This window comes from Symphalangus syndactylus, chromosome 11, assembly GCF_028878055.3.
Source record: "Symphalangus syndactylus isolate Jambi chromosome 11, NHGRI_mSymSyn1-v2.1_pri, whole genome shotgun sequence".
Classification (NCBI taxonomy): domain Eukaryota; kingdom Metazoa; phylum Chordata; class Mammalia; order Primates; family Hylobatidae; genus Symphalangus; species Symphalangus syndactylus.
The window spans coordinates 103,417,101-103,441,884 of record NC_072433.2 but is presented as its reverse complement, the minus strand read 5'-3'; the positions used below and the strand labels follow the sequence as shown (position 1 = coordinate 103,441,884).

Sequence of the window (24,784 nt, the reverse complement as noted above, 5' to 3'; positions counted from 1 at the left end):
GAAGTTTCTGTTTTATTTTCATGGAAGCAGGGAACTGGGTGTTTCAATGCCCACCTATGAGACACTAATCATTTTTTAAGCCTACACAACAGCCCGTACATCATATTCTCTTCTGAGAAGAGAGACTATGAGGATGGATTTGTCCAATGTACCTGAGCTAGGCGTGAGCATCAAGCACTCAAACGCATGAGTGAGCCATTGGACATAAGCAACTGTTGGGATTTGGACAAGGGAGTTAAGAAACATGGGTTGAAGTCTCAGACCTGTCACTCAAGGAATGACCCTGGAAAAGCCCCCACATCTCAGTATCCTCAGTTGTAAAATGGATAAAATAAAGAGATTGCATTTATCAAATGATCTGTCTCTAAAGATTAGCTCACTTCCAAAATGCTGTACCATGATTTGGAGAGAAAACTTAGAGGCTGCTTGTCTTAATGTTTAGCCCTGAACTCCAGGCAAGTTGTAGAAGTGGATATATTTGACTGAATCCCATGCTCCGCATTACAGTTTTGCCCTGTGGGGGAAACTGCACCTGACATCATATTCCTCTGTGGCTAGTTCTAGCTCACAAAGCTTTTCCTTTAGCCACAGAAAGAACTGAAGGTTCCACCCAGTAAGTCAGAGTTGGCCTTTAAAAATATATTCTACCCACGGTGGGGGCCCCCTGACCAGACTCGAAATTATACAGCCCCAAAATCATTTTCTCTTTCAGAACCTTAATTCTAAGCCAGATAAACCCAGGAGTTCTTCCAAATCCATTTGGAGGTGAGGAAGTGGGAGGCTCCATTTGGGGAAATGATGAGGTTCTTCCTTCCTCTTGGGGCTGAGTGAGCTCCCTCTTCAGGACTCCCACGGCCTCAGAGGCCAAGGTTCAAGAGCCTGGGAAACAGGGCAGAATCAGGTTTCCCTTTAGACCACAGACCACAAGTACTCCATCCACTGTAACAGGTATGTGTAATGTAACGTATTAGTCAGGGTGCTCTAGAGGGACAGAACTAGTAGGATATATATATATATATATATATATGTATATGTATATGTATATGTAAATATGTATCCCATATATATACACTCACAGTCATAAATATATTTATGATTTAAACATATATTATATATGATTTATGATATATAAATATATATATGATTGCATGAGTATGTGTGTGTATATATATACATATATATACATATATACATATATACATATATATACATATATATACATATATATACATATATATACACATATATATATACATATATATATGTGTGTATATATATATGGGAGTTCATTGAGTAGTATTAACTCACATGATCACAAGGTCCCACAATAGGCCATCTGCAAGCTAAGGAGCAAGGAAGCCAGTCTAAGACCCAAAGCTGAAGAACTTGGGAGTCTGATGTTCAACGGCAGGAAGCAACCAGCACAGGAGAAAGATGTAGGCTGGAAGCCTAGGCCAGTCTAGCCTTTTCATGTTTTTCTACCTGCTTATATCCTGGCCATGCTGGCAGGTGGATTAGATGGTGCCCACCTAGATTAAGGGTGGGTCTGCCTTTCCCAGCCCACTGACTCAAATGTTAATCTCCTCTGGCAACACCCTCACAGACACACCCAGGATCAATACTTTGCATCGTTCAATCCAATCAAGTTGACACTCAGTATCAGCCATCACAAACCTAATCAGAGTGGAAGACAGAATATTTCTAACAGTTACTCTCTTAAGCTCTGGGGTCACATAATTTGAATAAGTTACTTCATCTACTTTAACTTTAGTCTCCTCATCTATAAAATGGGCCTACGAAAAGTCTTCACTTCATAAGTGTGGTGTACAAATTCAGTGAGATAATTCATGCCAAGGAAAAGGCACGTAGAAAGTATTTAGTAATGTGTAATTCTTGCTTATGTTGTATCCCAAGGATCCTAAAGCCCATGCTTTATCTGCCCCCTGAAATTCTCCCATGAGAACAAGGTAACACCAGAGCTAAGTTTTGATTTGACCTACATGTCTCATCTGTGAGAAGGAGTAGGGGCTGTGGAACTTTCTGGTTTGGAGTGGACATGAACCAGTTCCCTGGTTGTAAGCCAACACCTCTGAATTTTGCACCTGTGATTTCACTTCACTCCAAAGCCCCAAAGTATCACCCCTGCCATTTGTAGATAGAGATGAGAAATGAGTCATTTTTGCCACCTTCCTCAAAGCTCTGATAATTTTAAACACACCTATGTTCATTAGTGTTCCATGTGAAACATAAAATAACTTTCAGTTAGGGTTTGGGCAGTCAAATGCACCCAAACTTAATAAGAAAAGAAGGAGTTGTATAATGTCATGCAAAGAAGAATAGCCTGGGTCTTAGTGTGGCACCTGTGGGAGAACTAGGCGGATCAAGTGAGCAGTCATGATTCACTCATTCTGGCTCTGTTCATTGGCAGCTGCAGAACTGTGGGTAAGCTGTTGAACCTCTCCAAGCCTACATGTCCTTCTTTATAAAGGGAAGAAGGTAAAAGCCTTCCTAGGGTCATGATGGGGACAGTGTTCTGTAGGTAAGTATTTGTTGCTACTGGGTTCACTGCGCTTCTCTCCGCAGACCTGATGGCTTAGGTAGGCAAGTCTGTTAACCATTTGGTACCCCCTCATCAATGGCAACCACAAGCAGGCAGCTCATCCTCTCCTAGGACCTATCTTCAACTTGCACCATGGGCAGTACCTGAGAGATTCCAAATCCAACACCGGCAGGGGGTACCTGTCCACATTGCACACATGTAGTCAGGCTGGGAGTGAGTTGGAGCCAAAAGAGAAGGAACTGCTTTCCCATGATTCCCACTGGCTGTCTCTTGCCCCTAGAGAGAGGCCACGTCTAGCTGGAATCTGGCAGGGACTGACTCAGTAGGGATTCTGGTTCTGGTAGCACACAGAGAAAGTCTCCTTGTCTTTTATCTCCAGTTCCTTCCGTGGGACTTCCCCTGCTCCATCTGATGTCCTTCGAGTCTTGTCACAGCATTTCCCACCTTGACTTGCTGTCTACTTAATTTTTTCTCACTATTAAACTTGTAGTCATTAATAGCATGGACTCTGGTCTTAGACTATCTGAGCTAAAATGCTGCTCTACCACTTGTCTCAGTGTCCACATCTGTAAAATGAGGGTAAAAATCACTCTTCCTTAATAGGGATGTTGTGAGGATTCAATGAATTTATGCAGGTAAAGCACTCATAACAGTGTCTGGATTACAGTTAGCAGCATATGTGTTGACTCTTTTATTATTGCTTCCTTTTGCCTGAGTGACATCTCATAATTAGCAGGGTTCTTCAGGGGTTTCATCTTTCAAAAGAGAGGTGATAGAGACTGGCCAGTCAGCTCTTTGCTCAGGACATTGAGTTAATCCATCATCTTGCAACACACAGTTGGACTCTCTCCCTGCCTGTTTATTGTGATCCTAGAGTGGCTCCATCCTTCCTGTTCTTGGGACAGTTCCTCTTTTTCTGGAACTGTTTACCCACATTTCTGTATATCCACCCTTCCCCACACAGAGAGAAATACATATTCACAGTTCACAAACAGATATAGACTTAACTATAAGAAACTCAAATACTCATATATGCCAACCCCACCAATATCACCCAAGGAAAAGGGCAGCTCTGCTATGTTCTTAATTCTCCCTAAATACGGCTGGTGCCTAGGAGACTGCTTTGGGCTTTAAAATATTTCCCCTCAACAGCTATCTTTTTAAAGCTACAACAACAAGGGAGTTGAGTTAAAAGAGTTCTCTAAGGTAAAATTGTCTTTTTTGCCACTTAGGTAAAACTTATAAGCACCACACAATACCCTCTCCCTATCAGACTCCAGTCCTCCCGGCTCACACAGCCTCTTGGGAGCAAAGTCCATCTTCATGTAAACCTCTGGTGAGAGACGTGAGCAACTCCGAGCACTCCTCATGCCTTTCCCAGTCTGATGCTCCAGACATTTCCAAAAAGTTACCAATCAGCTTCCCAGTAAAACAAAAGGCCATAAATTGGCACTTTCTTTTCTCTCTCCACCCAAGCTGTTCATACAGACAAAAAAATTTAAGTCTATAAGTTGAAAAACGCTTTCTTTTTTTTAAAGCAGCTACCCACATTAAAGGAAGACTGTTTAATTCTAGATCTACAGCTAGAAGATCAAAAATAGGAATAATTAAAGTCTGAGATGTAACTGTTAAGAAAGGCATTTTTAAATCCTCTTTGCCAAGTGTTTAAACAGGTAAACCACATATTTAAACAAAGTATGAAGATCTGAAAATCCCAATGGGATTTTTTTTGTTGTTGTTTAAGACATAATGAATTCAGTCTTCAGAGACCATGAAGCAGGGTTTATAAAGCTCCCTAAACTGTCAGCTGAATAATTATCTAGCAAAGCCCATGTGGAGGTGACTCCCTGTGATTCAGCTTCTTTCCTGTTTTGAAACAGAAGGTTATTAACCTCTGGAACAAAATTTGGCAAAGTCAGGAACGTAGGTTTTATGCAAACAGTAGTTCCTTTTTGTGGCCTTCCTTTTCATCCTATGATGTTTAATTTTTTAAAGTCTTACAAATATACCAAATTCTACTCAACCACCCTTTCCAAATGCCCCAGAGAGCATGTAGAACTTAAAAGAAAAAAAAATTAAACAAGTCTCTCTTTTCCAAGGTGGCCAGAGCCAAATGAACTTTATGTCAAAAACCCATGAATAATCTGACAATTTATATTCCAAAGAGAAGGTGAGGCAGGTGCATTAAGGGTCATATGCAAAATAAGAATTCTGAAAAAAAAAACAACAACAACAACAAAAAAAACTCATTACTGCCAAACCTGTTGTTTTTTTAATATGATTATAATTTTAAATTGTGGTTTTAAAATATCTGTCTAAGTGCTTGGATGTTATTGCTTTAAAGTCTCCACTTGAGAGATTGTGGCTGTGGCTTCTCTTTTACCTAAAAGTAATCTGGACAGCTGAATAATGGGCTCCTCCGTTTGTTGCATGGACCTGTTCATCATATTTTGAAACTAACTTATTCAGCCTCCTTCCCCACAGGAGGCAAAGTATCTTCAAGCAAAGACAATACATGTCATTATCCTAACTTGACTGAAGGAAAAGCTAAACAGTGAACTTGAGATCAGATGCAAAACCTGAAATGGAGCAGAAACAGTGCCTGGCTTGCTGGTGTTCCAAAAAAACCCTTGCCTGGGTGTCAGCTGGGCTGTTCACTACACCAAACCATGTAGGGGATGTGGGATTCGTGGAGTAGAACACAAAAGCCCAGTTCATTGAGTATAAAGAAGGAAAATTAACAGCCCACCTGTTCCAGAGCTCGCCAGCTTCCTTCCAGCTTAGTCAAACAGGATATTTTGTTGTTTTTTGTTCTAAAACCAGAAATCTACCTACTACTGTTACTGCTGCTGCCTGTCGTCTGCCACATTCAAAATGAGCCTGAGGTAGGCAGGTGTTTTCCTGCTTCACTCTCAGGGTAGGAGTGGAACTGGGAGAAGGGCAATGAATAAGAATGTGGTCCTGGCCTCCTATCCCCAACTGAAGATCACCTTAGCTACACAGTCTCCATTATCTGTGTAGAGAAATGTGGTTAGCAGACATGGACAAATCACCAAAGCAGCTGTAACCATTCCTGGCAGGACATTATTTCTAGACTTACCAGCCTGAACTGTGCTTTAAGGACTGGAACCGGGACATGCCATCACCATTCCCTGGACAAACCAAATGAAGATGCAAGCATAAAGCAGCAATCCTACCACCACGTACTTGGTAGTTTCCTCCTGGAATCCGGAGTTATGGTGTTAGAGTGCTTTATTTTGCCACGATTTTTTCAGGTCATCCCAGCCTTAAAAAGGTGCATGTCTTTGTGACTTCCTCCAGACTCAAGATAAGCTACTAACTTACCGGGAAACTTCTCTATTCTAACACTTAAACTTCAAAGTTTGGGATCGGCATTCATCTTCTCTCTGTATTCAGTTGCATGATTCTCAGTGTTCCAAGTGCCATAAACATCAAAGTCTCTTTGACTGTTTCTTTCCCAAAATTTCAAAGCCCTTTGTGAAAATGGACTCCCAAAATCTCCTGTCCTGATATCTTGGAGTTCCCAGCTCTGACATGATAATTAGGCCCTGTTCAGTCTGCAAGGCTAGGTTCAAATATATGGCACATACGTATAAACCATGAGAGCTTGATAGCTGCATTTCTCAGTGCCAGCCTGCCTTTGTAACAGAAAAAATGCACACACAGTCCACAAGAGATGCTGAGACAATTATCTCAGCATAACCAGAGAACAGGGGTTCCTTTAAATCCCCTGTATTCTTTGATAGCATTAAATCCATGGTTCCCAGGATCATTGGCATTACCAAGTCATATTGTAGCCAATCTGTATTTCCCTGCTGCCTAAAGACCAGTCAAGAGCTGTCTTCCCCCTTCCAGCATACTTTCTTTCTTTCTAGAAACTAGAACAATTGTATGACATGCTGTAACTGACCAGTGACTACTTGGTTAGAGGACATTTTGAGGCACACCTTTCAATTCTGCAAAACCTAGCAAATCAAATCAAAGCAAATAAAAATACAACAGCTTGGATCATCAGGATAAGGGGCTAAAGTAAAACATATCTAATTTTGACAGGTAGATGAATTGTTACTTTAGATTTTGGCAAATTTATAAGAGGAAAAGTAAACTTGTGGTCTTCGTAGGAAGTCAATAGTTGTATATTACAATGTGGACCAATTTCACCCAGATAGAATTCCTAAGTACACTGATATCTAAGTAATTCTTCTTCAGGTGTCCTTAAATCTTTAGAAAATCATTTCTGATTTATTTCCATGTAGGTCTTACATTTTTTTAATTAAGTTTATTCCTGGATAGCTTACAGTTTTGTAAATGTCATCTTTTTTTCCTCATGACATTTTCACAATTGCTTATTAATTGGGTATAGTGTCTGGCCAACTTACTGAATTCTCTTATTAATTGACATCATTTTTCAGTTGATTTGCATGGATTTTTCTAAGTAGAAAATTATCGCATCTGCAAGTAAAAACAGTTTCGTCTGTTCAACATTTATGTTTTATTTCTTTTTATTATTTTATACCATTAGTGAGGATTTTGAGCAATACTAGTGTGTCCTTATTGTCTTTGTTTCTGATTTCGAACTGGTGATTCACTATTGAGTATGATATTTGCATAGGGTTTCTTTCCTTTATTAAAATAAAGCTGTTTTCATTTTGAGTTCTATTTTAAGTTTTCTAATCATTAATGGGTCTTTAATTCATTAAAGTTTTATTCTAAATCTATCAAAATGATGTGATGATTTTATCCTCTTAATTCTTGATCAAATGAATTACCTTGATAGATTTCCTAATGCTGAAAAATGCTGGCATTCCAAGGGTAAGCCCTACTTAATTAAGATGTATTATTCTTTTAATATACAAAAGAATTTAACTTGCTAATGTTTTATTTAGGATTTGTGTACCTTTGTTCAGGAATGTGATTGATCTACAGTTTTCTTTTCCCACATTATCCTTTGTTTAGTCTTGGTATATGGTTATGCAATCCTCATAGACGAGTAGAGAAGCGTCTCATTTTATTCTATGTTCTGAAAGAAGTGATACAGCCCCCAAATTATCTGTCATTGGTGATCTGAGCCTTCTGGCTAGCTTTGATTAACTTTGTAATGTTTCTGTAATTACCTCTTTTCAATCAGTGTTAGAATTTATATTTACCTAGAAAAGCATCCATTTTTTAATGTAGACTTTCAAATTGATTGTAATGAAGTTGAACATGATGTCTTTTAACGTATTAAATCTCCTAACAGGGTCTTAGTCTCCTTTCTTATTTCTAACATTGTTTTGTGAATGTCCTCCTTTTTCATAATTGCAGCCTTGATCAATTTTTCTTTTTTGCTTTTACTCCATTAATTCCTGCATTTCATATGTTTATATATTCTTTCTATTTTTTTGGTGAGGGATTACCTTATTATTTGTCGCTAGCTTCTTAATGCATAAGTTTAATGCATTTTTACAAACCTTTCTCATTGTCAAATTAGGACGTTTAAAGCTATGAAATGTCCTTTTGAGTATAATTTTATATACAACCTCTGAGTGTAGTTTTTTTTTAAGTGCTGTGCTCACATTTTCATTTAGTCCCAAATTGTTTTTAATCTCAGTAAGATTTCCTTTTTAACCCAGAAGGTATTTAGAAATCTGTGTTAAAATTTCCTGGTAGATGTATCTAGAATATATATAATATTTCCACAAATTATTAATGAGAAGACAAACAACCTGCTATAAAATAAATCTAAATTTAAACAAGTACTTCACAAAAGTAGATATTTGATTGGACAATAAATTTACAAAAAGGGAGCTGGGCACGGTGGCTCACGCCTGCAATCCCAGTAGTTTGGGAGGCTGAGGTAGGTGGATCACTTGAGGTCAGGAGCTCGAGACCAGCCTGGCCAACATGGCCCAACCTCATCTCTACTAAAAACACAAAAATTAGCTGGGCATGGTGGCGGGTGCCTGTAATCCCAGCTAATCTGGAGGCTGAGGCAGGAGAATCGCTGGGACTTAGGAGGCGGAGGTTGTAGTGAGCTGAGGTCGCAACACTGCACTCCAGCCTGAGTGGCAGAGACTTTGTCTCAAAAAAAAATTATAAAAAGGAGTTGAATATTTAATATTATTTTAATATTAATGTTTCAATATTGATATTCAACTTTTTATAAATGCTTTGGCCAAATATTAATATAAATATATACAACATAAATATTAATATTTCCTAGTCATCAGGAAATGCAAATTAAAACCAAATAAGATATGTCTTATATTCTCTCTCTCATTATTGTATGATATATGATGTATACGATATGACAATGACAGAAAAAGAGAATATAAAACATGATCTGAGACCGCATAGAGCTTACCTTCTAGTGGTAAAGCCTAATGTTTTTGTCAAATAATCATACAAATTTAACCCATTTACATATATTGTAATTACTAATATAATTGGATGTATTTCCACAATCTTATTTTATGTTTTCCATCTATCCTAATTTTTTTTTTTTTGAGACAGAGTTTCACTCTTGCTGATTAGGCTGGAGTGCAGTGGTGCAATCTCAGCTCACCACAACCTTCACCTCCTGGATTCAAGCGATTCTCCTGCCTCAGCCTTCTGAGTAGCTGGGATTACAGGGATGTGCCATCTGCCCTGCTAATTTTGTATTTTTAGTAGAGACGGGGTTTCTCCATGTTGGTCAGGCTGGTCTCGAACTCCCAACCTCAGGTGATCTGCCTGCCTCAGCCTCCCAAAGTACTGGTATTACAGGCGTGAGCCACCGTGCCTGGCCCATCTATCCTAGTCTTAAGAAAAGTTGTTAGTCTTCCCTTTTTACCATTTGTTTACATTTAAATACTTTGAATTTTTTCTCGAGAACGTTGGACATTATACATCTTATTTTTATTTTTTCTTGGTGATTATCCTTAAATTTTAACACACATTTAAGCATATATTTTTCTATGAATATCTGGTATTAGTCAACATCTCTATACTCTCCCTGGATAGTTACCTATTGATTTGACACAATTCCAAATTAGTCTGCTTTCACTTTCCCCATATCCTATCCCCCCATTCCAAAGCCACTATGTTAAGATCATTTGAGATTTTAGTTTTAGTTTAGTTCTATTAATTATTTTTTACATTGTGCTATCAACAACTTTTTAAATTTAACTTATAATTTTACAAGTTTGTTTAACACTTTCTTGTTACTTATCTACTACTTTCTTAGCTTCATTTTTTCTTTTGTTAGAAATTCTCCAGTTTATCTGCTTAGAAAGGGTCTGTGGTTGGTAATCTTCCCAGTCCTTGCATGTCAGTGATTTTATTTTGCCCTTCAACTTTAATGCTAGTTTGGCTCAGCATACAATAGTTTTCTTGAAACTGTTTTCTTTTCAGCAGTTGAAAACCAGTGAATTCCCCTAAATTGCTGTCATTTTTGTTCTGATGCTGCTTTTCCTTAGATTTCAGTTTAACAAATATTTGTTGAGCTCCCACTATAAGTTGCACACCTTCGTAGGTGCTGGGGATACAGGGATGAGTAAGACACTGGTCTGCGCTCTGTGTGCTGGGTTCACTCCCCACTTCTGCCCCAGTCTTGCTGTGCTTCTCTCAGATCCCTTTCTCCCCAAGGAGCCACCTTCCTCAAAGCAAGCCAATGGTTGGCTGTGCAGCAGCAAATGATGTGATCTTACAATAAACAAACAAAAAAATCCCTGCACTGTGCTGACTTAATTCTCATTCTTATGCATTTGCATGGGGGAAATGCCCAAAGAATGAAGCTGTAAAAATACTGCTACTTGTCCTTTGGCCATCCACCCACTGAGGGAAGACCTCAGGCCATCTGGTCTCTTCTGATAAATGCTCTGACCCAGCTCTGATGGACAAACTATGTCTTTCTCAATATCATTTTCTGAGTGACGACATTGGGAGGGAAAAGACTAGCTTCTTGGCAAGCAGTTTCCTGAAGGAAAAAAAAATGGGCTGAGGGTGGAGGGAGCATTTATTAAATTACCTGAAAAAGTTTTTTGAAATGTACTTTCTGGGTCCTTACTCCCAGAAAATGAAATTTGACCTATCGGGGGACCCCAAATACACATGTTTTGAAAAAGTGCTTTAGGAAATTATCATATATATTTGACACATGACCACCCTGCCACCTCCTACTGGACAATCACTGATGTTATCGAACTCTTTCCTTTTATACATGGCCCACAGAAGAAAGGTCATTGATTTGCCTAAGGCTACACAGCTAGTTAATAGTAGAGCCAGGAAGAGACTTGAGAACATTTTGATTCCCAAATGAGTGCTTCTTCTGACATTACCAATGCTTCCCCTTTAACTCTTGCTCTTCTGCCAATCATCATCATCATCATCATCATGACCATCATCATCTTCACCAGACATTCTACTGGCCACATTACATAAAATTACCTCCCGTATTTGCAATAGTTCTATAAGGCAAGTATTATCTCCATTTCTCACTCCTTGTCAATGTTGCCAACCTTCACATACTATGCATTCTGAGACTCAGGATCTGCCATCATCAAGTTTCCCTACATCTTTTGTTCCTCTTCATAAAGTCTCTTTATATCTTGCCTTAATGGAAATTTGGCTATCCCCTTCATCTGCAGCCTATCAAATGAAGACAATTCCTGTCCCACCTTATTCTCCTTATATCAGACTGAAAGTGGAATAAATGTCACATTGTACTTTAAATTCAGTTATCTTCTCCCCTCCTTCAAAGCCCCTAGATCCTCTGAAACTCATGTCACCAAACGACCATCTGCCGTCCATATCTGCTAAACTGTCATCTACCAACTCACTCCCTTCATTCATTGATAACTTTAACACCTGTTCCTATCCCCTATTTCTATCACCATTCTTGGTGACTTTAACAACCTTGTAGAATAGTGACTCATGGAATATCTCGCCCTCTGAGTTCACTGAACTCCTCACCTCCAGCAATTATTAATTTCTATTTCACCTCAGCCACACTCTTATGATTGTGTCCCTAACCCTGTCACCACCAGTTAAGGCACCACTTCCAAAATCTGTATTTCAGTACTCCCCATGCTCTGAAATCAATTCATTGACCCTACCATTTTTATGTCTCTATAAATATACAAAAAATACATTATATATATTCTTCTTTTAATCCTCACTTACCTTCTTGTTCTGCTTAATTCCTTGGTTCACCATTATAATTACTGCTTTGTGCATTCTGCTGTTTTTCTAACCTTTCCCTTTCTGTCAAACTCATCTGGTAAATGTGCACTCAAGATTAAGTCCATATCCACATATCTTGTGACTACACCTGAGGTGCTCAAAGTTCTGGCAGAAAACACAAAGATGCTAACAAGTTTATCTTCATCACATTACTGCACACCCCAAATAGGCACTCAGCACACCTGGCAGTTTTATGACACTTCTTTAATGTGCCTACTTTGTGAAAATATTTTCTTCGCATCTTCCCTTTGGTCCTTAAACTTTATAAATGGCTAGCTTAGCCTGGGTTCCCCTAAAAGCCATGCCTGAAACAAAGACTTACCTGAAGGTAGTTTTTATAAAAAGTGATCCTAGGGGTCCAGAGACAGGATCTGAGGAGTGAAACAGGGGAAAGGCAAAGATGCATAAGTGAGCGGGGCTCCTCCTAGGACAACAGATGGTCAATTCCATGGGAACTTCTGAAGACCCTGATAGGATGCAGCTTGTATTTATCTGCTTGGGAAGTAAAATGGTTCAGCATTTATCCATAGGATCCTGCCTTCCATTGGTCAAAGGTGGCTCTCGACACTAACTTCCTCACATCTCCAGGCTGTCCATGGCTGGGTGCCCGGTGGATTCTACAGACATTCTACACAGCAGCTTCAGAGGGGTCCTGGGGCAGACATTGCCACACTGCTGCAGAGCAAAGCTGTTTTGACACCTGTGCAGAAGTGGCCACTGTAATGGTCAGAAGAGTAGGGAGTGACACTGGGAGGATTTGAAATAGGGCACAAGAGATATCCCTTATACTTCGCATATCTGTCATGGACCCTCTAAACCTAATCTGAGTCTTTTTCAAGGCTGCAGCCTTTACCAGGACTTAGTGCAAGAGTATGAGTGACACAAGCTCTGATTCCCCTGCCTCAGCTGATGTCAAGACCATACTTGGTATACACCACTTATTTCTACCACCCGTTCTCCACTTCCCTCATCCTTGGTCAGCATTTAGTTAGTGTAAGTTGCTTCTTTTGTGCAGTGACAGAGACCCTTATCCCCAAGAGATCGGATCCCTTACATACCCTTCCCATGCCATGGTTGTTGAATTGTGGGTCTGCCATAGTTATGGGGCAAGAGAACACTGAAAGTCACTCCTGTAGATATCCCGAGGTTCAGACAAAGACCTCCCTGCCCTCACTGGCTAGCTGGCAGCAATCCAACCCCTCAAGCCAATGGAGTCTAGCACAGTGTGAGGACCATTTCGGTGCTGGCCTTGGGGAGAAGGTAAGAGAGACAGATGGGGCAAAAGTTATGCATAGGAGTAGTATGGGGGCCAGAGACCTTAACAAAGAAGGGCCTATCATTTCTTGAGGACCTAGTATGTGCCAGGTAGTTTGGGTGACTTGTCATTTCCACACGAGAGCGCCACTGTTATCCTCGTTTTCATAAGAGGAAAACAAGTTCAGAGCAGAGAACTAACTTGTTGAACCACAGTTCACACCCAGACTGCCCAAGGGGGTGAAGCCTATCAGGCAGGGCTCCTTTCAAGGCCCAACCTGACTAGATTTGCAGGCAAAATACATAAGGAATCGTGTACCAAGACACTGCCAAGGAGTCAGATCATGACATGGCGAGCCACAGGGCACCTGCAGCCTCTCCCTCTGTCCTTCCTCCAGAACACCTCTTTGCTTCTTTTGGGTGTGAGATGTCTTGAGCAGACCAGTAAAGTGTGATTCTTTCAAATCCATCCTGTAAACGCACCTTTCTCCTTCTTAAAGTCTCCCTGTGCATCTTCAGGAACAACACCCAAGCAGGATGCCTGTCTGCAAGGGGTAGATCCAGTCCGCGAGGTGGCGGCGGCGTAGCGGGCCTGGGTCTGGCCCCGGGCCAGCGAGAGCTGCAGCCGCCTGCTTTCTGTGGGAGCAGCGACAGCGCCGTAATGACAGCGCGGGCAGGGTGCGGGAAGGGTGCGGGGAGGACCCGAATTAGAAGCGCGGGCTCTCATCAGGAGATGCAGGGACCGTGGCCAAGTCCCGGGAGCGTGTCGGGCCCACTTGAAAGCACCAGGCGGCTGGGGAAGAGCAATCAGACGGAGGCGCCCTAATCTGGAGCTGTTTAGGGAAGACAGCAGCCGCCGCAAGGGCACGCAGGCAGGCAAGGCGCCGCCGGGGCTGGCTGCAGTCGCGCAAGGGCCACTTGGAAGCTGACGATGGATTTCAAGAGCGCCACCCGGAGGGGCCCCAGGACCTGCGGAGGGAGGGCGGCCTAGGCAGGCCTGGGCGCCGACCTCGTTTCCCGCGTGCCCTTCTCCACCTCCTTGGGCTGCCCCCGCTGCCCTTACTTTTGTGAGAGCCTCAGCGCCTGCTGCGGCCTCCTCTCCTTGAGTCACTCTTGTTCTCTAAGGCTTGCTGGCCCCCAGGGCCATTGTTCTTCCAGACGGCGGCTGGAATAGGCTGCAGCTTCGGCATCCCTGGGGTGGTAAGAGTCAGGGCTGCTGTTGAGTGGGTGCCTCCTCTGTCCAGGCCCAGCGCTGGGAGCACCCAAGATTTACAAAGGCAGCAGAGCAGGCTTTCCTGAGTGGGCTCTGGGCCAGACTCCCTGCCTGGACTCTGGCCACTTCTGCCACTTACTGGTTGTGAGACCACGGACAGGTCACTTAACATCTTTGTGCCTCAGTTTCCTCCTCCATAAAACAGAGATGCTGACGGTGATGACACAACTTTCCTTTTAGGGTTGAGTAGAGAGTCCTTAGAGAGGTGCAGAGCTGACTTGTGTTTCGAATCATGTCATCTACTCCTTGGAACAATGTGCGAATTGTCACATTTTATAGGGGGAAACTGAGGCTCCAAAGTGAATAGGCACTTGCCGGATGACACATCTAGCAGGAGCTGAGATCTGAAACGTACACTTTGTGACTCAAGGGTCCATGCTCTTTTTGGTCTTTCAAAATCAGAGCAGAGAAGGAGAAAGACCGATAGGTAGACAGGCAGAGAGAGCCCATGCAGTGCCTGGGCTGGCCCTGGACCCTTGCCAGAAGCAGGGATTCCAAGTGGTGCTGCTTCACTTTTACTTCTACTCAGTATCCTGGGAACCAGACCAAGATCTGGAGCCAAAATTCCCACTGCAGAATGAGAGGCTCCAAATTAGATGGGTACAAAAATAGACAGAGACAGGTGATCTTTCCCACCTCTTTCTTTCTCCCCTTCCACAAACAGGGCTTAGTGATACCCTAGCCACCTACCGAGAAGCCATGGGCCCTGTGGGAGAAAGATGGGGCACTGCGGGGTTTATACTGAAACAGGAGTTGCAATCTAGTTTCAGAATCTCATCAAAGTCCTTCTCTTGCCCTTTTTGAGGTTCTGTTTCTAAACAGAAACCAAGTGGAGGAACAGAGATTGTAGAGTTTCAGGACTTTGCAAAGGCTCCAAGCATTAGAGCATTCTCTAAGCTCTCCCAGTTCTTGCCTTTCTTCTCAGTTTTCTTCTTGCAGCCCTGTGCCAAGCATTCAATTAACCACCCTGCTCGCTCCTGCCCCCACCTCAGCCAAATGGGTACCAGATGTACCATGTAGACGTCGGACAAAGTGGGATAGAAAAACTTTACTCAGACAAATTGGCAGAGAAAACACAATTAGTCAAAGCAAACAGAGCTGAAGCAGTAGGCAAGCCAAGTGTCCAGGAGCTCACCTGCAACACATTTCCAGGAGCCCCTCAAAAACCATCCATTTCAAATGGGGGCCACATGAAAGCCCCTACCCAGCAATGACAGGCTCTGAGCATAGCAAATCAAGAGTTGCCATGCCAGGGGGTGGGGAAGTGAAAAGAGATGAATTTGCTTGTGTTCCACCCTGGGGTCTCCAGGAAGGATGTAGGGCCTGTGGCTGCTGTGAAAACACAAGAGCTTATTGCCAAGAAGCAACCAGAAAATTGGCCCAGCTCCTTCCTGATCTTGCAATCTAGACCTCCAGCTGGGGCCCAGAATTGCAATCACTGGAAAAGGAAGGAACAAAGGCCCAGTTTGAAATAACTCTTTCTTTGGGGGTTCTGCTCGGATCCCTCAGCTGAAAATAACAGCCATCACCTTGGGGGGCTCCCTAATGGCCTGCCTACTTGGAGCATCAGGCAGCGCAGGAGGAGCTTCTGCCAACAGCAAACACCCAGAGCCCTGGGTGGTTTGGTCCTGCCACTACCTGCGAGCAGCAGCTGAGAGGCAATACTCATTCACCCTCCACCAACATTACAGATACTAAAGTGAGAATTGCAAGAATTGCCTCTTACCTCACAGAACAGCACAGTGCCAGGACGCAGTGCTGCAAGCTTGGCCTTATATCAGACAGATATAACCTCAAATTCCAGTTCCACCTCTTATGAGCTGTGCAAACTTGAGCAAGTTACTGAACCTCTCTGGGCTTATTTCCTCATTTGTAAACTGGAGATAATATACATAGTACACTTAAAGTTGCAAGGAAGATTAAGAGAAATATGCATATGTATGGTGTTGAACACATATCTGGCACACAGTCAGCACTCAACAAATTGCAGCAGCTTTGTGCTGAGCTCCTTGAAAGGACATAAACACCTATAGAAATAGGGAGGTAGGACAGAGAAGAGTGAATATGAGGAATAAATCTGTAGCTTAAAGGTGTGAGAAGATAAAAGAGCTACAGTTGGAAAAAAACATAGCAAAGTGTCAATAGAACTACGTCATCCACACCCACTTATAAAAAGAGGAACTGAGCTCTCTAGCTTATTAGCAGGGGAAATGTTCTATTTAAAAAACCAAACCAGCCCAAAGTACACATCAACTGTACTGCATCCACATAGTGGCAATGATCACCCATCTCTGCTCTTTTCCTATTGCATAGCCTTGCATGATACCTGAGCTTGGCTCCCCTTGCATTTCACCAACAAGGCCCATCTTTTCTCTTTCCTACCTACCCTCTTTTTGTTACAGAAATGATTCCAGATGAAAAGTGCTGGGTGGATTCCGACTAGAAAGGAAGGTATCCCAGTGTTCTTTTGGAGGCTCAGTCCCTAGAGCTGGTCTTGGCCACCACCTCTGTCCATAGATCTGATACCACCACAACCCACCAGTGTGGCCCAGCATCTGCTGTGTTCTTTTCCCCAGAGCAAAGCAGGGGACCTCAGCACTCACAAGGAGAGCAGGAGGAGGAGCCACATGGCTGAAACCTGGGAAAACCAGGCCAACTACAATCAGTCCATGGAGCTTGTATTCGGGGATTTCGCTTAACAGAGCAACAGTGAATCTCAGTCTGGAAAATTTAGCTTTATTTTCTTCAAACTTAAAAGTCCAACTCTAAGCTGTCAGTTCAAGTGTCTGGTGAGAGATTCAGTCCAGTTGCTGTTGGGGCCCCTCCCTTCCTAGGCTGCACAGGAATCTGGGGAGGCTTATCTTGCTCAGAAGATTGTGAGCAGGAGTCTCCAATTGTCTGGACATCAAGGTTGCCTCTCATCTCTTACGGCCAAACCCACAGCAATCCCCTGAAGTCTGATGGCTCTTCGCTGAGTGACAGATTCGCTGTCAGGCTAGGGGTTGACGAGGCAGGGCCCTGGGCTCAGCCTGCTTATGTGTAGGTGTACCATGCTGCCTTCCCTCCAAATTTCATCTCCTCCTTGGAATATGGCTACAAAATGGTAATGTGGTTTCACTCTCTCCCTCCCCATAGCTCCAAAATCATTTAGTCAAGAGAAAAATCTCTCCTTCTTCTCACTCATCGACCACTTATGCTCTATAGTGGTTCAGTGGTATTCCCCTAAAACTTATGTCCACTTGGACCCTCAAAATGTGACTTTATTTGGAATAATATTTTTTTTTCAGATGGAACTAAGGTATGGATCTCAATATGAGATCGTCTGGGATTAGGGTAGATCCCAAATCCAATGACAAGTGTCCTTATCAAAGAAAACACAGAGATCCAGAGTGGAAGGCCATGTGAAGATAGAGCCAAGGGATGCCTAAAGTTGCCAACAGCCACCAGGAGCTGGGAGAGAGGCATGAAACAGACGCTTTCTCAGAGGCTCCAGAAGAAATCAATCCTGCTGATACTTAATTTTGGACTTCTGCACTCCAGAGCTATGAAAGAATAAATTTATGTTGTTTTAAGCCACCAGGTTTATGGGCAATTTCTTAGAGCAGCCCTTGGAAATGAATACAGGCCCTTAGTATTCTTTCTTTAATTACCTTGGGCTTTTGCAAAGGACAGCCTTTTATCTTCCATAGCTTTTGCTTTCTGCCTTGCAAAAACTTCTATGGCACAGAAATAACAAGACCCTAGATCCCTGCTAACAAGGGCAAGGAAAAGATAAGCACAAAGGAACACATGCAAACTAAATTCTCAATAAATTATACTGACCCCAAACACTTATGGAACCTTTACTTGAAAAAAAGAACTGTGATGAGTGGTGTGAGAGAAGACACAGAGATTAAGCCATGGAGGACCTGAATTAAGTCTGGGCTTCCAAAGAGGTATATTGGAGGTTGGAGGTTTGCAGGTCTGATCTAGTGACATGGTTAATGGTTCATTTCCCCAGAAAGTAAGTCTAAGGCATCAAGCCAGGAAAATACACCTGCTTCTGAATTTGCTCATCATTCTCACAATATTTTGTTGTGAGGAAGTTGGATCTATCTGGAACCACTGGCCCTGGTGGGAGCTTTTGACCCAGGCAGATAGAGTAGATGTGAGGTACGAGAATAAAGGAGAACATAGCTAAGCCCTGTCTCTCCTTCCTTTGGCTCCATTCCTGGGTATTGATGCCTGGGATTGATATTGCTCCCAAGTAGTGCAAAATTTTCAAAACATACCTAACTCTTTGTAACTACTATAGCACAAATTAGTGCTAATTTTAATCCCTAAGCAGTGAGTTAACATGGCTATCTAGCAAAATTTAAAAACTAATAATTAATAGGTACAAATAAATGCTTCTAATGTAAACTGTTTTTAACTTGTTTATGTTTATTCATGTATCATCTCAAAATCCTTCTATTTTTAAATCCAGGTCTCTTGGTTCTCCATAACTGTCCACAGATAACCTGTGACTTTAGTATCAAGAGTTCTAATCTGTGCAGCAAACCCCTGTGACATGAATTTACCTATATAACAAATCTGCAAATATCCACTAAACCTAAAAGTTTTTAAAAGAGTTCTGTGCAACATCCAAAGGCTTCTTCAGTGTGTTTCTTCTGTCCCCATAAAATGTAGATAGCAAAAAAAGACACAAAAAACTCAGAAATGGGCCTCTAGCCAATTCTAAGCAGTTGTTTAATTGCTTTGATCCATCCCAATTAAGTGAGTCATCTGCCTCCATTCTCCTGGTCTCTGATCTGTTTCTGTGGTTTAGTTTTAATACCTTAAACTTATCCTTAAGCATGGTCATCAGCAATGCTCGCCTCGCTTGGTGTTTCACAGAACAATTATGACTTGAACTGGCTTCGGTAAAAACGTAAATATTTCATAAGAGAAGGAACTAACCCTCAGAGCTAATGGAACAAAGAGCTGAATGCTACCAAGTTTCTCTTCTTGCGATTCCCTCTTTACTCCTCTCTGTTGTCCAGTTCAATTTCTAAGATCAGCTTCCTTCACTTGGTTGGAAATTGACTATCAGCCACTCCCTTGACTCACATGCTTTCATCAGGGGGGGATTTACGTCATTTTATAGCACCAATTGAAAAAAAAAAATCCTAGGGAGAAATGCTGATTGACTTGGCTTAGACTATATGCCCATCCCCATGACTACTGGGATTTATGATTGACAGCATCAATAAAAACACAGGAATGGGGAACAAGTTTCCCCAAGGACAAGGAAGGTGTTATTCCAAGATTAAAGGAAGGTGATTACAGGAAAAACAAAACAAAACACCCCTTGATGTCCACTGTTCTTTCCTTGACCACAATATGGTATTTCTCTCCAAATATGTAACTGCTTAAGACTGCTGTGGCTCAAGGAGTCTCTCAGACAACTTTCCTGTGCTTATTCTTCTTACACTGATAGGTGGCATTCTTACCAAATTCACCTAAGACTCAAGAGAAGAATGCTGTTAAATCTCCAGTTATTCATTATATATGTGTATATACATACAATTTGTATTGTAAACACTTTAGAAGATACTCTTATTTTTTATACAATCATAGTTCTTTTAGGTTTACCTACATATTTTTCACTGTGTTTGTTCTTTATTCCTTCTTACATGTTAGACTTCCCATCTGGGATTACTATCTTTCTGTCTAAATTATATCCTTTAGAATTTTTTTTCGTGTAAGTCTGCCAGTGATAAACATCTCTCCACTTTTTTGCTTTGGTTTTAAATTTCATGTTTGTTCTTATTTCTTCTGTATTCTTGAAGAATATCTTAGTTTGGTATAGAATTCTAGGTCAGTAGATTTCTTTTTTAACACTTTGACTCCATGTTCTTCTACTGCTCACTAATCATCCATGTGGCTGTTGAAAAGCCAACTGTCTGTGTAATTGTAGTGCCTTTCACGATAATTTGCATCTTTCTCTCTACATGTTTTAAAATATTTGCTCTTTGATTTTTTTTTTTTGTAGCTTCATTTTGATGGGGTGGATTTTTTAAAAATATACCATTTGACATGTGATACACTCCTTAAATCTGCGGGTGTCATTACAGAAAATTGTTAGCAATTATTTCTTTAAATTTGCCTCTGCCCCATTTTTACTTGCCTCTCCTTCTGAGATTCATCTTAAACCTATTTTAGGTTTTCTTACTCTACCACATGTGTCTCTTATCCTCTCTTTTTTTTCTTTTTTATATTTTTTCATTTTTCTGTGCTGTTTTAGATAATTTCTTTGGATCTATTTTCCAATATACTAATCCTCTCCTCAGCTGGGTCTACTGTACTAGTTAACCCATTATTTAATTCTTAATTTCAGTTATATCATTTTTAGTTCTAGACATTCTGTTTCTTTTAAATATCTGCTATATCACTTTTTATTACTTCCTGTTTTCTGCAGATCAGGTTGATTTTATGGCTTAGAAGTTTTATAGTCTGTGTTTGACAATTCCAATATTTTAAATTTATTTATATTATCATGTCTTTGAGCTGGTTATTGCTCAAGGTGTCTTATTTCCTTGTCTACCTGGTTATCTGTTGCATGCTGGTCACTGTGTCTGAACATATATGTGTGTGTGTGTGTATATATATGCAAGCTGGAGACCCAGGGAAGCCAGCAGTGTTGTTAAAAAGCCTCAGAATCAATAGTGTAGATTCCTATCTAGGTCTGAAGGCCTGAGAACCAGGAGCACCAAGGACAGGAAAAGATCCGTTTCCCAGCTCAATCAATCAGGCAGAATTAATTCAAGCTTCTTCTACCTTTCTGTTTTATTTAGGCCCTTTTGGATTGTTTGATGGCCACCCACATTGGAAAGGTCATCTGCTTTACTCAGTCTGCCAATTCAAATGCTAATTTCTTCCAGAAACACCCTCACAGACACACTCAGAAATGATGTTTAGCCAGCTACTTGGCATCTTATGGCCATCAAGTTGACACATAAAATTAACCATCACAAGTCCATCCATTGTCAACTTGGCACTCATACATGTCTCCTGAAGCCATACTTAATCTTCAAATAAAGACAATAATAAGGTCAAAATTCTACCTAATGTGATACAACTATCCTGCATACAACCAAAAATGAACTAGCCTTTGCCCTAGAAGAAAAGGTAAAGTTCTTGAGTGATACTTACTTTTCTCCTTGATATTCATAACTTAAATAGTCTCATATAAAATTAGCAATACTAAATACTATGATATAAAGTCAATATATCTCATGTTACATGATAAGGGAATGACAGAAGAAAGAAAACAAAGAGATACACACACATATTCTAACAAAATGAGAAAATATGTTTGACAATTATAGTCTTCATTTCTGTAACTGGTCATGTAATTATAGCTGATATTTATAATTACTTTCTGCCACCCACTCTGTATTCCCTTTGCTTTCAGCAAGCGCCTTGGCTGGCTGTGGTTCTTTACCCGGTGGGGTGACCCAAACTTTTATTCTTGAAAGGTCTGGGCTATTAGTGGTCCTGCTTAGATTGGGTTGTAGTTTTCCATTGACTTTAATCACAGGGCATAGTAGTATTAAGATGCCCTAAGGGATCTGCCATATTCCACATATACTTTTCCTTATCTGCATGGTAGAATAGCAGTCCAATTTCTCCTTTGTAGTCAGGATTAATCACCTCAGCCAGCACAGTAATTGACACCTTTTCTGTTCATTCAGAGGCATGAGGAGTCTAAAGTGTCTGAGTGGGAGTCTTCACTTCCAGTTCAGTGGAATTATTGCTATATTTCCTTGTGGAAGTATTTCCTCCTTTGGAACTAAGACCTCTAAGCCTGGAGAGCATAAAGTCATGGGAACAGAAAGAACAATTTTTGCAAGTAGAGGTTACTGGGCATAAGAGTAAGTGGTGCCACTCTCATTTTCACCCTTTGATTCAGCAATCCTGACTGTGGGAGAAACAACACCTTGTATTGCTGGATTCAGAACACATACAGCTTTCTAGAAAACCTTGCCTCAACCCTGCAAGGCATTGCCACCTAGCTGGTACTGTAGTCTTCAAAAGGCCATTTCACCATTCCGTCAAACCACCTGCTTTAGGATGGTGGGGCGCACACACTATCTAGTTGCCTCTTTAGTGCTTTAAGATTGTTATTTTTATATTGCATTAGAATTTTAGTTTTCCTCAGCAGAAAAGTTGTTCTAAATGTCCTAGCTTGCCATTTTAGGAGTTATTACATGTTAGTAAAAAATACTATACTAGAAAATAAGAAAAAAAGAAAAATCTTCCAAAATCCCATCATCATCAGAGATATCCAGTATTAACATTTTAGTAAAACTATTTTCAGAACACTTTCTACACAAGCAATCACACATAAATTTTTCTATATAAATGGAAACCTACATTATTAGCTAGCCTGTAACTTTTGCTCAACATGTTTATTTTCCATGTTAACTTAGATATTTTAACTTATAACGTTTGCATAATAATGCAGTTGACCCTTGATCAACATGAGTTTGAACTGCAGGGGTCCACTTATAGATGGATTTTTTTCAAAAGCTGTATTAGAAAATTTGTGGAAGATCTGCAACAATCTGAAAACTCACAGATGAACTGTGTAGCCTATAGATACCGAAAAAATTAAGAAAAAGGTATGTCATGAATTCATAAAATATATGTATATAATACTCTACTTTATCATTTATTTACTACCATAAGATATATACAAATCTATTACAAAAAGTTAACACTAATCAAAATCTACAAACACAGACCATGCATAGTGCCATTCACAGTCCAGAGAAATGTGAACAAACATAAAGATGCAGTATTAAATTATAACAACATAAAGTTAACTGTGGTACCATACTCTACTATCGTAATAATTTTGTAGCTACCTCCTGTTGCTATTGTGGTAAGGTCAAGCATTTCAAGTATCCTTTTAAAATGCCATACAATGCTAATCATCCTTGTCTGAGCACTTTGTCTCTCCAATAAATTGGGTATTGCCGTAAAAAGTGATCTCTCACACAAGCCGCTGTTGCAGCTGTGCCAGCAGGCATGAAGACCTTGCACTTTTTGTAAAATACATTTTTATCTCATATTGAAAATGCAGCTTTTAGTGGCACCAGGATTGCTCTAAGAAAGGCATGCCCTGTAGTCCCAGCTACTTGGGAGACTGAGGTGGAAGCATTGCTTGAATTCAGGTTGAGGCTGCAGTGAGCCATGATCACGCCACTGCACTCCAGCCTGGGTCCCTAAAAAAAGAGAAAGAAAACACAAAGACATGCCTACAGGCTGTAATATGATTCGAGAAAAAGCAAAGTCATCATATGAAAACTTTACACAAAAGGTGAAGAATCTAAAGCTGGAGAACTCAATGTCAGCAAAGGATGGTTTAATAATTTTAGAAAAAGGTTTGGATTTAAAAATGTCAGGATAACAGGAGAAGCAGTTTTTGCTGATCAAGAAGCAGCAGATGAGTTCCCACATATCATTAAGAAAATCATTGAGGAGAAAAGATACTGCCCAAAAAGGTTTTTAATAGATGATTTTAGTAGACAAAAGTGCCCTATCCTGGAAAAAAATGCCACAAAGAAAATATATTATTATAGTAAGGAAGAGAAGTGAGCACCAGGATTTAAGGCAGGAAGGGATAGGCTAACTCTATTATCGTGTGAAAACGTAGCCAGGTTTATGATCAGGATTGTCCTCACCTACAAATCTGCTAATTCCTTGCCTTGACGGAAAAGATAAACACAAGCTTCCAGTTTTAAGGTTGTACAATAAGAAGGCCTGAACAATAAGAACTATTTTTTTCTGAACTGGTTCCATCAGTGCTTTGTCTCTGAAGTCAGGAAGTACCTTGCCAGTAAAAGACTGCCTTTTATTAGACATGCCCCTGCCCACCTAGAACACCATGAGGTCAACACTTAAGGCATCAAAGTGGTCTACCTACCCCCAAACACGACATCTCTAATGCAGTCTCAAGATCAGAAGGTCATAGGGACCTTTAAGGCTCACTAAACACAGTACTCTATGAGAAAGATTATCAACACTATGGAAGAGAACCCTGATAGAAATAACATCATGAAAATTTAAAGGAATTATCTTCAATGGCATAATTCAATTGATGATGCCGTCATTATAGAAAAAGCCATGAATACCATTGAGCGAAATAAAAAATTCCTGCTGGAGAAAACTGTGTCTAGATATTGGACATGACTTCACATAATTTACAAAAGAGCCAGTCAAGGAAATTATAAAAGAGACTATGGATATGGCAACAAAAAAATGTGGGAGGTGAAGGATTTCAAGATAAGAATCTTGGAGAAATTTAAGAGCCAACAGATACCACACCAGAGGAATTAACAGAAGACAACCTGATGGACAGGAGTGTTTCCAAATCAATGACAAATCATGAGGAAGAAGACATAGAAGATGCAATGCCAGATAACAAACTGATGTTAGACAATCATGCA

At 40.8% G+C, this 24,784-nt stretch overlaps 1 long non-coding RNA gene across 1 annotated transcript; it reads left to right on the top strand.

The window, feature by feature from the left end:
* The first annotated feature begins 859 nt into the window (after positions 1-859).
* Positions 860-8,113, top strand: LOC129493047 (uncharacterized). Its single transcript, XR_008661018.2, has 3 exons — positions 860-948; positions 2,429-2,539; positions 5,045-8,113. It is a non-coding gene; the product is annotated as an uncharacterized lncRNA (long non-coding RNA).
* Positions 8,114-24,784: the final 16,671 nt, after the last annotated feature.